Raw genomic sequence first — 13,105 nt, forward strand, 5'->3', positions numbered from 1 at the left:
AGGAGTAATTGTTAAAATGGTCATTTTCCCCAAATCGATATATATGTAGTTTCGATGCAATTCCTATCAAAATCTTAGCTGGGTTCTCTATAGAGGTTGACAAGCTGATAGAAACGAAAAGTACCTAGGAGAACCAAAACAATTTTGAAAAGAAAAAAAGCTGCAAAAGAAAAAAAGAATGAAAAAAGTTGAAAGATTTACACTAATTGATTTAAAACCTTACTAAAAGCTAAAGCGAACAAGAGAATATGGTATTGGTGTAAAGACAGGAATGTCGGTTAACAGAATAGAATGGAAACCAGAAAGAAACCCTTATATTTATGGTCAATTAATTTTCAACAAAGGAGCCGAGACAATTCAATGAGTAAAGAATTTTCCACAAACAATGCTGGGATAATTGGACATCCACATGTAAAAAAACACCAAAAAAACAAAAACTTAGATCCTTACCTCAAACCATACACAAAAATTAACTCAAAATTGATCACAGAGTTAAATGTAAAAACTAAAACTGTAGTCTTCCATAAGAAAACATAGGAGAAAATCTTCACGACTCTGCGCTAGCAGAGTTCTTAGACACAACATCAAAAACATGAGCATAAAAGAAAAATATGATAAAATAGATTTCATTAAAATTTAAAACTTTTGATTTTCAGGGCGGCTGTGTGGCTCAGTTGGTGAAGTGTCTGCCTTAGGTTCAGGTCATGATCCCAAGGTCCTGGGATGGAGTCCCACATCAGGGTCCTTGCTCAACAGGGAGCCTGCTTCTCCCTCTGCCTACTGCTCCCTCTGGTTGTGCATGCTCACTCGCTCTCTCTCTGACAAATAAATAAATAAAATCGTTTAAAATAAATAAAAATAAAACTTTTGACTTCCACAGGATACTGCAAAGAAAATGAAAAAACAAGTCACTGGCTGCAAGAAAACATTACAGATGACATATCTGATAAAAGACCTGCATCTAGGAGCGCCTGGGTGGCGCAGTCGTTAAGCGTCTGCCTTCGGCTCAGGGCGTGATCCCAGCGTTCTACATCAGGCTCCTCCGCTGGGAGTCTGCTTCTTCCTCTCCCATTCCCCCTGCCTGTGTTCCCTCTCTCGCTGGCTGTCTCTCTCTGTCAAATAAATAAATAAAATCTTAAAAAAAAAAAAAAAAAGACCTGCATCTATAATATATAAAGAATCCTTACAACTCAATACTAAAACAATAACCCAATTAAAAAATGGGCAAACACTTAAAGAGACATTTCACATCCAAGTAACTAATAGGCACATGAAAAGGCACTCAGAATCATTAGGCATTAGGGAAATGCAAATTAAAACCACAGTAAGATACTTACTTGAACAGCTATAATAAAAAAGACAATAGCAGGCTGGCTCAGATGGTTAAGCATCTGCCTTCTGCTTAGGTCATGATCCCAGAACCCTCGGATCAAGCCCTGAGCCCCCCACCCCAGCATTGGGCTCCCTGCTCAGCAGGGAGTCTGCTCCTCCCTTTCCCTGGCCTGCTGATTTCCCTGCTTCTACAGTGTGTCAAATAAATAAATAAAACCTTAAAAAAAAAAAAAAAAAGACAATAGCAAATGTTGATGAGAATGGAGAGAAACTAGAACCTTCATACATTGCTGGTGGAAAAAGTAAAATGGTACAGCCACTTTGAAAAACTATTTGGCAGTTTCTTAAAAAGTTAATCACAGCTTTACCACACAGTTTTATAAAAAGTTTTGAGGGGTGCCTGGGTGGCTCAGTTGATTTAAGGGTCCGCCTCTTGATTTCGACTCAGGTAGAAATCTCAGGGTCATGAGATCAAGCCCCATGTTGGGCTACATGCTGAGCGTGGAGCCTGCTTAAGATTCTCTCTCTCCTCTCCCTCTGCCCTCCTCCTGCTTACACTCCACATGCCCCCCCACACCCGCTCTCTCAAAAAAATTTTTTTTTAAAGTTTTGGGGCACCTGGGTGCTTCCGTTGGTTAAGGGTCTGCCTTCAGCTCAGGTCATGATCCCAGGGGCCTGGGATCCAGTCCCACGTCAGGCTTCCTACTCATCAGGGAGCCTGCTTCTCCCTCCCCCTCTGCCTGCCGTTCCCCCTGCTTGTGCGCTCGCACGCGCTCTCTCTCTCTCTCTGTCAAGTAAATAAATAAATAAAATCAATAAAAAAAAGTTTTGATATCCCATGAAGAAGTCCAACTCCATCATCCTTTTTCAAAATTATCTTGGCTTCTCTTAGCTGTTTTGTCCTCCATAAAAATTTTAGGTTTCAAAAAAAATTTTTTTTAGGTTTCTTACCAATTCTTTGCAAAACCCTGTTGAGATTTTGACTGGAATTGTTTAAATTTATCAGTCACTCTGGAGACAGTTTCCACCTTTTTGATGCTGAATGTTTTCCTCCACTGAAGGTGGTATATCAGTTATCTATTGCTACATAACAATATTACTGCATGCAAACTTAGGGGTGCAAAACAACACATATTTATAATCTCTCAGTTCCTATGGGTCAGGTGTCTGGACGTGCCTTTGCTGGGCTGCAATCAAAGTGCCGTCCAAGGCTCAGCTCTCACATGAGGCACAAGTGGGGAAGGATCCACTTCTGTGACTTGATTTTCGGCAGCATTCAGTTCCTTGCAGGCTGTTGATCCGAGGGCCTTCCTTTCTTACTGAATGTTGGCTGGGAGATGCCTTCAGTTCCTTGCCATGAGGTCCTCTCCTGAGGGCGGCTCACAACCACAACATCGTTGCTTGCTTCTTTATAGCCAACAAGACACAGTCACCTCTGCCATATTCTATTCGTGAGCAGGAAATCGCAGGTCCCATTTATACTCAAGAGGAGCGGCTTACACAAAGGCATGAATATCAGGAGTCAGGGATCAGGGTAGCCAGACTTGAGTTTGCAATGTATGGTATACCTTTCCATTTAATAATTTCTCTATAAAATTCTTATATGCCCTGTATTAGGTTTATTCATATGCACTTTTCAGTTTTTAATGCTATCATAAATGTAGTGTTTTTTTTTAAAAATAGGCATAATTATTCAGCATAGGAACACTACTAAATTTTGGATACTGATCTTTTATCTAGCAATCTTGTTGAAGTGTCTCTCTCTCTCTCTCTTTTTTTTTTTATTTTTGGGGTGACACAGTTGGTTAAGTGTCTGCCTTTGGCTCAGGCCATGATCCAGGACAGTCCCAGGATCCAGCCCCATGTTGGGCTCCCTGCTCAGTGGGGAGTCTGCTTCTCCTCTCTCTGCCTCTACCCCTGCTCCTTCTCTCTCTCGCTCGCTCTCTCTCTCAAATACATAAGTAAAATCTTTAAAAAATAAATAAAGGGGGGGGCGCGCCTGGGTGGCTCAGTCGTTAAGCATCTGCCTTCAGCTCAGGTCAAGATCCCACGAGCCCCACATCAAGCCCCGCATCGGGCTCCCTGCTCGGCAGGAAGCCTGCTTCTCCCTCTCCCACTCGCTCTGCTTGTGTTCCCTCTCTCGCTGTCTGTCAAATAAATAATTTTTTTTTAAAAGAGTTTATTTTTAAGTAATCTCTACACCCAGTGTGGGGCTCAAACTCACAACCCCAGGATCAAGAGTCACATGCTCCACAGACTGAGCCAGCCAGGTGCCCCTGAATTCTCTTTTTAGCCCCGACAATTTACCTGTAGATTCACTTGGATTTTCCTAATGAATACCATTTGTGAATGACAATTTTTGTTTCTTATAATCCTTACACCATTTATTTCTTTTTCTTATTGGACAATAAGATGTCCAACGTCCAATAAAACAGTTAACAGAAATTGTGATATTGGCCCTGTTCCCTGATAAACTTCTATTTTTTGAAGTAAGCTCTACACCCAAGGTGGGGCTTGAACTCACCAATGCAATATCGAGAGTCCCATGCTCTACAGACTAAGCCAGCCAGGGCACCCCCGATAAACTCTTTATCAGGTTTATCATGATGTTCCTTTTCTTGCCTAGTTTGCTGAGAGCTTTGGAGATGAACAGGCATTTAGTTTTATCAGATACATTTTCCTGCAATGACCAGGAGGATCGAATAGGTTTTCTCTTTTAATATGCTGATGTGGTTAATTATGCATATTTTCCAATGTTAAACCATTCTAGCATCCTTCAGATATATTCTACTTGGTCATAAATACATGTTTTATGACTTTTACATGTATATCTTTGTTATTTTTCTCATACTGTCCTTGTGTGCTTTTGGTTTTAAAGTGATACTAATTTAAGGGTGCCTGGCTGGCTCACTTGGTAGAAATGCAACTCCTGATCTTGGGGTCATAAATTCTAACCCCATACTGGGAGTTATGCTAATTTAACAAAACAAGTTGTGAAGTTTCCCTTTTTTTCTAATTTTTTGGAACAAAGTGCGTAAAATTGGGATTATCTGTTCTTTGTTTCATAATATTCCCACATAAAACTATTTGTATTTATTTTCTGTATAAATGTTTAAACTACAAAACTTCTAATCTCAGCAGGCTCTTACCATTTTCCAACACTCCTTCAAGACTCTAGTTCTAGAGTTTTCTCTTAGTCTCCACAATAGTTATTCTAAATATTTACCATTCTCAAGTTTTCTACCTATTTCTCCCTATATTCTTAGCACGTAGTATTCATCTATCTTCAACCTTTTTATCTTACTGGCTACCTTCCCCAGCATATTGATGATTATTTTTTTAAAGATAAAAAACACATACAAGTAACAAACAAAAGCCCCTTCCCTGAAAACTAGGTTCTCCTCTATCTATTTTTTAAGATTTTGTTTATTTGAGAGAAAGAGAGAGACAGAGAGAGCACGAGCATGGGGAGGGGCAAAGGGAGAGGGAAAGGGACAAGCAGACTCCCCTCTAAGGGAGGAGCCCAACGAGGGGCTCAATCCCAGGACCCTGAGATCATTTACCTGAGCCAAAGTTAGAAGCTTAACAGACTGAGCCACCCAGGTGCCCCAAGCTATTCTTGTTCTTTTCATTTTCTCCATAGTTTAGGGCACCTGGCTGGCTCAGTTGGGAAAGCTTGCAACTTTTTTTTTTTTTTTTTTTAACATGCAACTCTTGATCTTGGGGTTGTGAGTTCGAGCCCCACATTTGTAGGGATTACTTAAATAAATAAAATAAAAATAATTGTCCCATAGTTAGAGTAATCTATATTTACTAAGTGTCCTCATCTCTTATTTGTTTTTTCACTACACATTTTTTTACTGTATTTTATGTACTGTTGGAGTTGGGAAATCATTAGTGGGTTATATAAAAATACAACATGTGGGGCACCTGGCTGGCTCAGTCAGAAGGGTGTGTGACTCTTGATCTTGGCGTCGTGAGTTCAAGCCCCATGTTGGGTGTAGAGATTATTTAAATAAATAAATTTTTTTTTGAAAAAAGAAAAAAAAGATTAAAAAATTCCTACATAGTAAAAACCACAAAAGGAAAACCAAAAGTCAAAAATGATAAACCAGGGGGCGCCTGGGTGGCGCAGTCATTAAGCGTCTGCCTTTGGCCCAGGGTATGATCCCAGCGTTCCGGGATCGAGCCCCACATCAGGCTCCTCTGCTGGGAGCCTGCTTCTTCCTCTCCCACTCCCCTGCTGTGTTCCCTCTCTCGCTGGCTGTCTCTGTCAAATAAATAAATAAAATCTTAAAAAAAAAAAAAGATAAACCAGGATGAGGAGAGGAAATGTATGCAACTCATCTTATACAAGGCTTATTTCCAAAATATGTTAGGAGTTCCTATAAATCAATATAAAAATTCTAATACCCAACAGAAAATGGGAAAATTTTCGAATAATTCATTAAAAAATAAGTAATTCTTAAACTTACATAAAGATGTACAACCTCATAATTATAAAAAGTTAAAATAAAAACAAACACTTAGAAATGATCTTATACCTACTGAAATGGGAAACATTAAAAAAAAGTGATAATCACCTGAGATGAGGGCAGAAAAACAAGCACTCTGCTACACGGCTGGTGAGACTACGGCTGGTGAGACTATAAAATGGTATGACCAGTATGGAAGCAATTTGGCAACATCAAAATTACAAAAGTATACACCTTCTGACTCAGCAATTCTAATTCTAGGAATTTATCCTACAGTTATATTTGCAAACCCGCAAAATGATAAGATATTTAGTATTACTCACTGCAGCACTGTAATACCTAGAGTAACCATAAAACATATTGTCCAAACTGGGACACTTTTTTTAAGATTTTATTTGACAGGGAGCGTACAAGCAGGCAGAGAGGCAGGCAGAGAGAGAGGGGAGAAGCAGCTCCCCGCTGAGCAGAGAGCCCAACATGGGGCTTGATCCCAGGACCCTGGGATCATAACCCGAGCTGACAGCACATGCCTAACCAACTGAGCCACCCAGGAGCCCCCAAATTGGGACACTTTTATAAGAGAAAAAAGGTACTATTAATATTTAAGCTATGGCAACTGGCATAGCTGAGACTGTCCCAAGCAAACCAGGAAATATGGTCACTCATAATAACAAAAGATGGAAAATGACACAAATATTCACCAATAGGGGATTTTAAAATAATAATAATACACCCAGATAATCGAATACTACATAGCCATAAAAGAACATTATATAGTGATTTGGAAAGTTCTCCAAGATGTATAGTAAAACAAAATTTTAAGGGAAAATATAAAACAATGTTTATAGGATGCTACCATTTGTGTAAAAGAGGAAAAAGAATATAATCACTTAGATATGGATAAAATATATAGAGGAAAGACATACAGACAACCGATTACAATAGTTGCTTCTGGGTAAAGTGGGTAGCTAGGAACAGAGAGGAGGATAACTTCACTATATGCCCTTTTGTACCTTCTATATTTTGAACCAAAACTCAGATGAGTAAATAAAATTGTAGAAGAGTCCCAGCAATGAATTTTAATTGCTAAGTTTTACGATCTATATTTTCCCCCTGCCTGAGCTTCTATGCTCAATAATAAAAATTCTCTTAAACATTGTGATCCTATAGTTTCCTAGTTTTTTTTCATAGTTTCCTAGTTTTTAAATCATTTTAATTCTGCTATAAATACATGAGAATTGTGCAAAACAAAATACTTAAGAACAATTTTAAATCAAGTACCACTATTGTCAGTAACTATGAACAGAAAAATGTATATGTATTACTTTTTTTCCAATTTGTGTTTAATAATTCTCACAAAACAGCAATTATATTAATAATCATTTTCATACACCATAAATTTGGCACCTTCTGTACTTTTTCTGTGATTTTTCATCTAAATTAAATGGAACTAAACTGGAATAATAAATACAAATAAGCGAGTCAATATACTTACCCTTGAAAATCTCTTACCTAAGTGGTAGTTACTATACAAATTACCTGATAATCTAAAATTGTTTTATCTGGGGAAGGTAGGCAGGGGTATGGGTTAAATAGGTGATGGAGTTTAAGGAGCGCACTTGTTGAGATGAGCACTATCAGATGTTTTAAGTGATGAGTCACTAAACTCTACACCTGAAACTACTATCACACTGTATGTTAACTAACTGGAATTTAAATAAAAACTTGAAAAAGAAAAAATTATAATAAAATTGTTTCTCTAAAAGTTTCCCAAAATAAGACTTATAACAATAGCTTTTAGCAAATGGACAGGCAAAAGTGGATGATGTAAAATTTTTCAAACTACATAAAATCCTGAGAAATTATGGTTTATGGAGTGTTAAGTAGGTGAATGTAGTTAAAATTAACTTTACTTAGTTTTTTAGAGAACGGTTTTGTTTACTGTATGGTAACACAACTGTTGTGGTAACACATCATCTTTCATGTTCTTTAGGTTAAAAAAACAAGTATTAAAATGTTACCAACCACAACCACCCACAAAAGGTTTTTTCTTTTTGCTACTTCAAATTCTTTCAAATTAGCCTTAGTCTATTAAGAGTTTGTTTGTTTGTTTTTTTATCTTTTTTTAGGGACCCTGGCAAAATCTACATTCTCTCAGCATATTATAATGATTCAGACTTGCTATAATCTATTCTTATGGCCATCAAAGAAACCAATTTACAGGAGGCATTATTTGGCAAAACAGAGAAAATGTGTATTAGGCATTGTAAATTTGACCAGTGTGGTGATATATTGTGATTTTTTTACATGCTCATGTGTATTTTTTCAGTCCTATAAAATTTAGTTCTGTAATTATTAACCCAAACAGGAATTAGAAACACACACTGGGATAGATCATAGATACATCTGAATTTATATGAAATTTCATTTACTCCATGAAGGTCTAACATCAAGTTAAAACATGTGCACCAGCACCAGAGTGTTAGTCTAGCCAGAATCTAAATCCTATTCAAATACATGCGCTTACTAATAATGACTTAGCAATTTTTAAATGTATAACATATTTAGTGGCCTTGATTAATACCATTTAAACTTTCAACTCCAGTGAATCCCTTAAAGCCCATGAACCCAAAGCAACACAAGAGCAGCAGCAGCTTAGTTTCACCACTATCAAGGACAGAATGAGAAAAGAAGTGGTAAATGTAATGACTTTTTCCAAAAACTTGGTGGAAGGAATACAGGTAAGAGACAAAATATATCAATTTATCTCAATTTTTTAAAAAAGAATAAAAGCAATACTGATGGAAAATCTGAGTTGCATAAAGCTGCTTAACTGAAATAGATTTTTTTTTTAAAGATTTTATTTATTTATGTGACAGAGAGACAGCCAGCGAGAGAGGGAACATAGCAGGGGAGTGGGAGAGGAAGAAGCAGGCTCCCAGCGGAGAAGCCCGATGTGGGACTCGATCCCGGAACGCCGGGATCACGCCCTGAGCCGAAGGCAGACGCTTAACGACTGCACTACCCAGGCGCCCCAACTCAAATAGATTTTTATTTAATTAAACACAGAAAGAGTCAAAATATACTTAGTGATTGCTTCTTAAGATGGCAAAGACTCGAACGAACAATTAAAAGGTGAAAGATGGATTCATTACAGGAAAGAAGTTGAAAAATACAGCAAACCTAAGTGGAGAGATTAACCTGAGAGTAGTGGAAGGATTTCCTCTTCAACGGTATCTGGAGGAATAGATATGGGCTATAAATGTAATGGCAGGAAACTGAGGGCTTCTTTGTGAAGCAATGAGGTGGTGAGCTCAAATGAAGTAGAGATTAGAAAGAAGACTGACTAGGAGTTCCCTTTAGGATGAAAACAATTTAACCATAGGGTTCAAAACTCCCTGGCTGGCTCCTGGCTGGCTCAGTTGGTAGAGCATGAGACCCTTCAAGTCCCATAATGGGCATGGAGCCTACTCAAAAAAATAAATAAAATACTCTATAACAAGGCCCCCACCTATATGCTCTGCTCCACTGATCCATATATTCTCACACCCAACCAAACTTTCACTCCAACCAACTGATCCAGAGCCCCTCAAATGTTCCTCTCATGCTATGTTTGTTACTGCAGAGCTCTGTCTGGAACACCTTTCTCCTCATCTCCAGCAAACACTTCTCATTCTTTAAGAGTTGGCTCCCATCATCCAACATTTCTTGAGGTCCCTTTGCCTTTATCTCAGCTACCCTTTACCCTGATCCTGGATGGTGCCCCTTCTTTATACTTCTTTCTGCATCTCTCTTCATCTCAGCATTTTTCACTGGAAATTTTATTTTATTTTTTTAATTTTATTTATTTATTTGACAGAGAGTGAGAGAGCACAGCTGGGGGAGCAGCAGGCAGAGGGAGGGAGAAGCAGGCTCCCCACTGAGCAGGGAGCCTGATGCGGGACTCGATCCCAGGACCCCGAGATCATGACCTGAGCCAAAGGCAGATGCTTAACCGACTGAGCCACCCAGGCGCCCTCACTGGGAATTTTAAACACAGCTTCCTTTTTTTTTTTAAAAGATTTTATTGATTGATTGATTTACTGGAGAATGAGCGAGCATGTGATGGGGGGTGGGGGGAGGACCAGAGGGAGAGGGACAAGCAGATTCCGCCCTGAGCCCAGGGCTTGATCCCACAACCCTGAGATCACGACCCAATCCGAAGTCAAGAGTCAGACCCCCAACTGACTGAGCCACCCAGGCACCCCAAACACTGCTTTCTCATTTCTTCCAATAGTCAGAAACTGGATTTGTTTGGTTTTGCTTAATTTCTACATTCCCTAGCTCTACGCCTGGCGCATAACAGGCCAATGAACACATATTCACTGAATGAATGGAAGATGACTATGTCAGAGCCCCCGGGACTTATATTTTAACCAGTAAAATACAAGATTACCTTTTGTAAATGGAAAAACTAAAGTAGGAAGGCATGTGCACCAGTAATAACATTAGCAGAACAAAGATTTACGAAAAACAACAAGAACAACAACAACAACAAACTGGGGCACCTGGGTGGCTCAGTCGGTTGAGCATCTGCCTTTGGCTCCGGTCATGATCTCAGGGTCCTGGGATTGAGCCCACCCCCACCCCCGTCGGGCCCCCTGCTCAGCAGCAAGCCTGCTTTTCCCTCTCCCTCTGCCTGCTGCTCCCCCTGCTGTGCTTTCTCTGTCTCTCTCTCTCTCTGTCAAATAAATTAATAAAATCTTAAAAACCTAAAAAAAAAATACCTTACGTGAAATCTTCCACTTGCACTAATTAACATCATTGATACAATCTAAAGAGTAGAACAAATGAGAATCTCTAAATCATAACAAATAAACATTCCTCAAACACAAACGTCAAGTCTCCAATTTTGTACCACAGAGGATTTAGCTTTTCTGATTTAAGGTTCAAAATCATTAAGACCAATCCTCCCCCATACACCACAAAACTCTGGCACAACCAGGGACTGACCTATAAACCTACTATTAGACATGACAGAGGATTTTTTTCACATTATGAAAAGCCTCATTTCTAGCTGGCCATGTCACAGCTGGCTAATACTTTTCGCACAGATTTAACTAGATGGGTCTTTTTCAAATCTGAAACCAAAAAAGGATCTGACAACGCCAAGCTTTAACTACCTGGAATGACAAACTTATTCTTCAATATCGTACACTTTACACAATACTGCGTGCCTCCCAGATCACTAGTTCATGCTCCATCCTGATGCAAATTTAGCAATAATGTAGTGGAAGAAGAATCACTCCAAAGGTCAAAGGGCAGCTGGAAGCTAGTTCTCTATGCAAAGAACCTCCCCCTCCTACAGGCAGATTTTCTTCACAGCCCCACCGATGGGCTCCTCTAATCAGAGAGAACTGGGAGGAAGACTGAGGACCTTCTCACTGACTCCGATCAAGGTTGATTCATAAAAGCAGAATGGGAAATAAAAGGAAGCAAGTGACTTCTAGGTAATGGTTAGAAATCCCTAACACGCGGTATCTCTCTCAACAGCTTAAAAAGCTTCAGAGGAATTGCATTCCGGTGAAAAAGGATAAGATTAGCTTTATTATATTTGGAAAAACTGATGCTGGCTTGAGTTTATACTGCCAGAACTCTCTTTAAAAAAACTTGTTTTACTTATTTATTTGGGGGGGTGGGCACAAGCAAGGGGAGGGGCAAAGGGAGGGGCAGAAGCAGACACCCTGCTGAGCAGGAAGCTGGTGCTCGGCTCCATCCCAGGACCCTGGGATCATGACCTGAGCTGAAGGCAGATGCTTAACTGAGCCACCCAGGCGCCCCTGACATGGACTTTCTTAAAGTCATGGGCAAAGCCATGCAGGAGGGAGCTGAGGGCAAGCTAGAGTTCCTGAATTAGAGAGTCCCAATAGGAGAGAGAGGGTAGATAGTGAATGACTGCCAGAGGGAAAACCAAACAAAAACAAAAGAAAGGTCACTCTATCTTGTTTCAAACCAAATAAACCCTCCAACCCTAACCAAAACAAGGAGAACCGCTTTTCCACAAACCACACCAGAGTATGGTTTTGATATTTATTCTTCCACAGTTAGCCTTGATGCTCATTTTAATCCCCCAAAGTGATGGTAAAGTGGGCAAATCTTGATCTCAGGGTTGTAAGTTCGAGCCCCACACTGGGTGTAGAGATTACTTAAAATTAAAAATATATATGTATATTTAAAAGAAAAGAGTTTGTGATACGGCCAGCCTCTAGACAACTCCCAGTACTGTACTATAAGGATTCCACATAAAATGCTTCTTTTAGGGATGGGGTCATTTCCTGGGATAATTCAATTCAACAGTTAATTTGGGGAAGAGTTTCATGATGGAGAAAGCCTTGTAGTCAGAGACTTACTTGAGTCTGATTCCTGGCTCTGATACTAAATTACAACTGGGCTACCTTATTCAAAGAAGTCCTACTTCTTAGTCTTAGTTTGCTCATCTTCCAAATGGGACTAATAATAACTACTTTGAAGTCTCTGATAAGTGGGAGCAATAGACTACATAAAATCCACCATAAACACTAGATGATAGCTAATATTTACATAGTTTCTATTAAATATAGATGCTGTGTTAGGCACCGTGAAGATACAGATGAATGCTTTCCTAGTTGCAAATGATAAAATTCCTGAATGTGCTTAGTTTTCAAAATTCTTTTTCTCGATCACCTCTTTTCCATGAGGAATACAGGGGCAAGCAATTAAAATAACTAAAATTTGGGGAGCACTTAAAGGTTTATAAAATGTGTAAGGGCCCAGTCAAGAGCAACGCAAATCCTCAACAGCAGCCAAGTAACTGGTGGAGATAAAACGTGAACCCAGGTCACCTAGTAAGCACCAGTCTGACCTTTTCAACCGCCTCCGGACCTCCCTGAAGGGCCCCGGGGCTGTTTCTGGTCCGGCTCTTTTCCAGCCATCTGACTCCTCACTCACCAATACCGCGTGCTGGAGACTAGGCGTTCATTTGACTTCCATGCGGGTTACTGTGTTCGGTTCTGGCCTTCGAATGTTGAAGGTCACTAGGTGGCCTCTTGAAAAGGGCTCACTCTTATCCGAGTGTGGAGAGGTACTGCTCCCCTGTCTTTCCGACAGCTCCATCGTTCTAACGCCGCCGCGTCCCCCGGGAGCTCGCCAGGCTTCGCAAAGCTCCAAGCCTCGGCTTTCCCGCCCTCAACGGCCGCACGCAAGGCCGCCGCAAGGTGCGCCGGGCACCAAGGAATTCACAAGGCTTCTGCGGACAGCCCACGGCCTTGCTCTCATTGGGT

General features: G+C 40.0%; 1 protein-coding gene across 6 annotated transcripts in view; it reads right to left on the reverse strand.

The window, feature by feature from the left end:
* The window catches only part of RBMS2 (RNA binding motif single stranded interacting protein 2), an 87,691-nt gene extending 74,627 nt beyond the window's left edge, over window positions 1-13,064 (reverse strand). For 5 of the 6 annotated variants that reach the window (XM_044384703.3, XM_044384701.3, XM_057316250.1 and 2 more), the window contains exon 1: window positions 12,774-13,062. The gene's annotated coding sequence lies outside the window, so the exon portion shown is untranslated. Of the gene's footprint in view, window positions 1-12,773 lie in introns of all 6 variants that reach the window. The other variant, XM_048217880.2, reaches the window with a different exon arrangement.
* Window positions 13,065-13,105: the final 41 nt, after the last annotated feature.

Source organism: Ursus arctos, unplaced genomic scaffold, assembly GCF_023065955.2.
Source record: "Ursus arctos isolate Adak ecotype North America unplaced genomic scaffold, UrsArc2.0 scaffold_21, whole genome shotgun sequence".
Classification (NCBI taxonomy): domain Eukaryota; kingdom Metazoa; phylum Chordata; class Mammalia; order Carnivora; family Ursidae; genus Ursus; species Ursus arctos.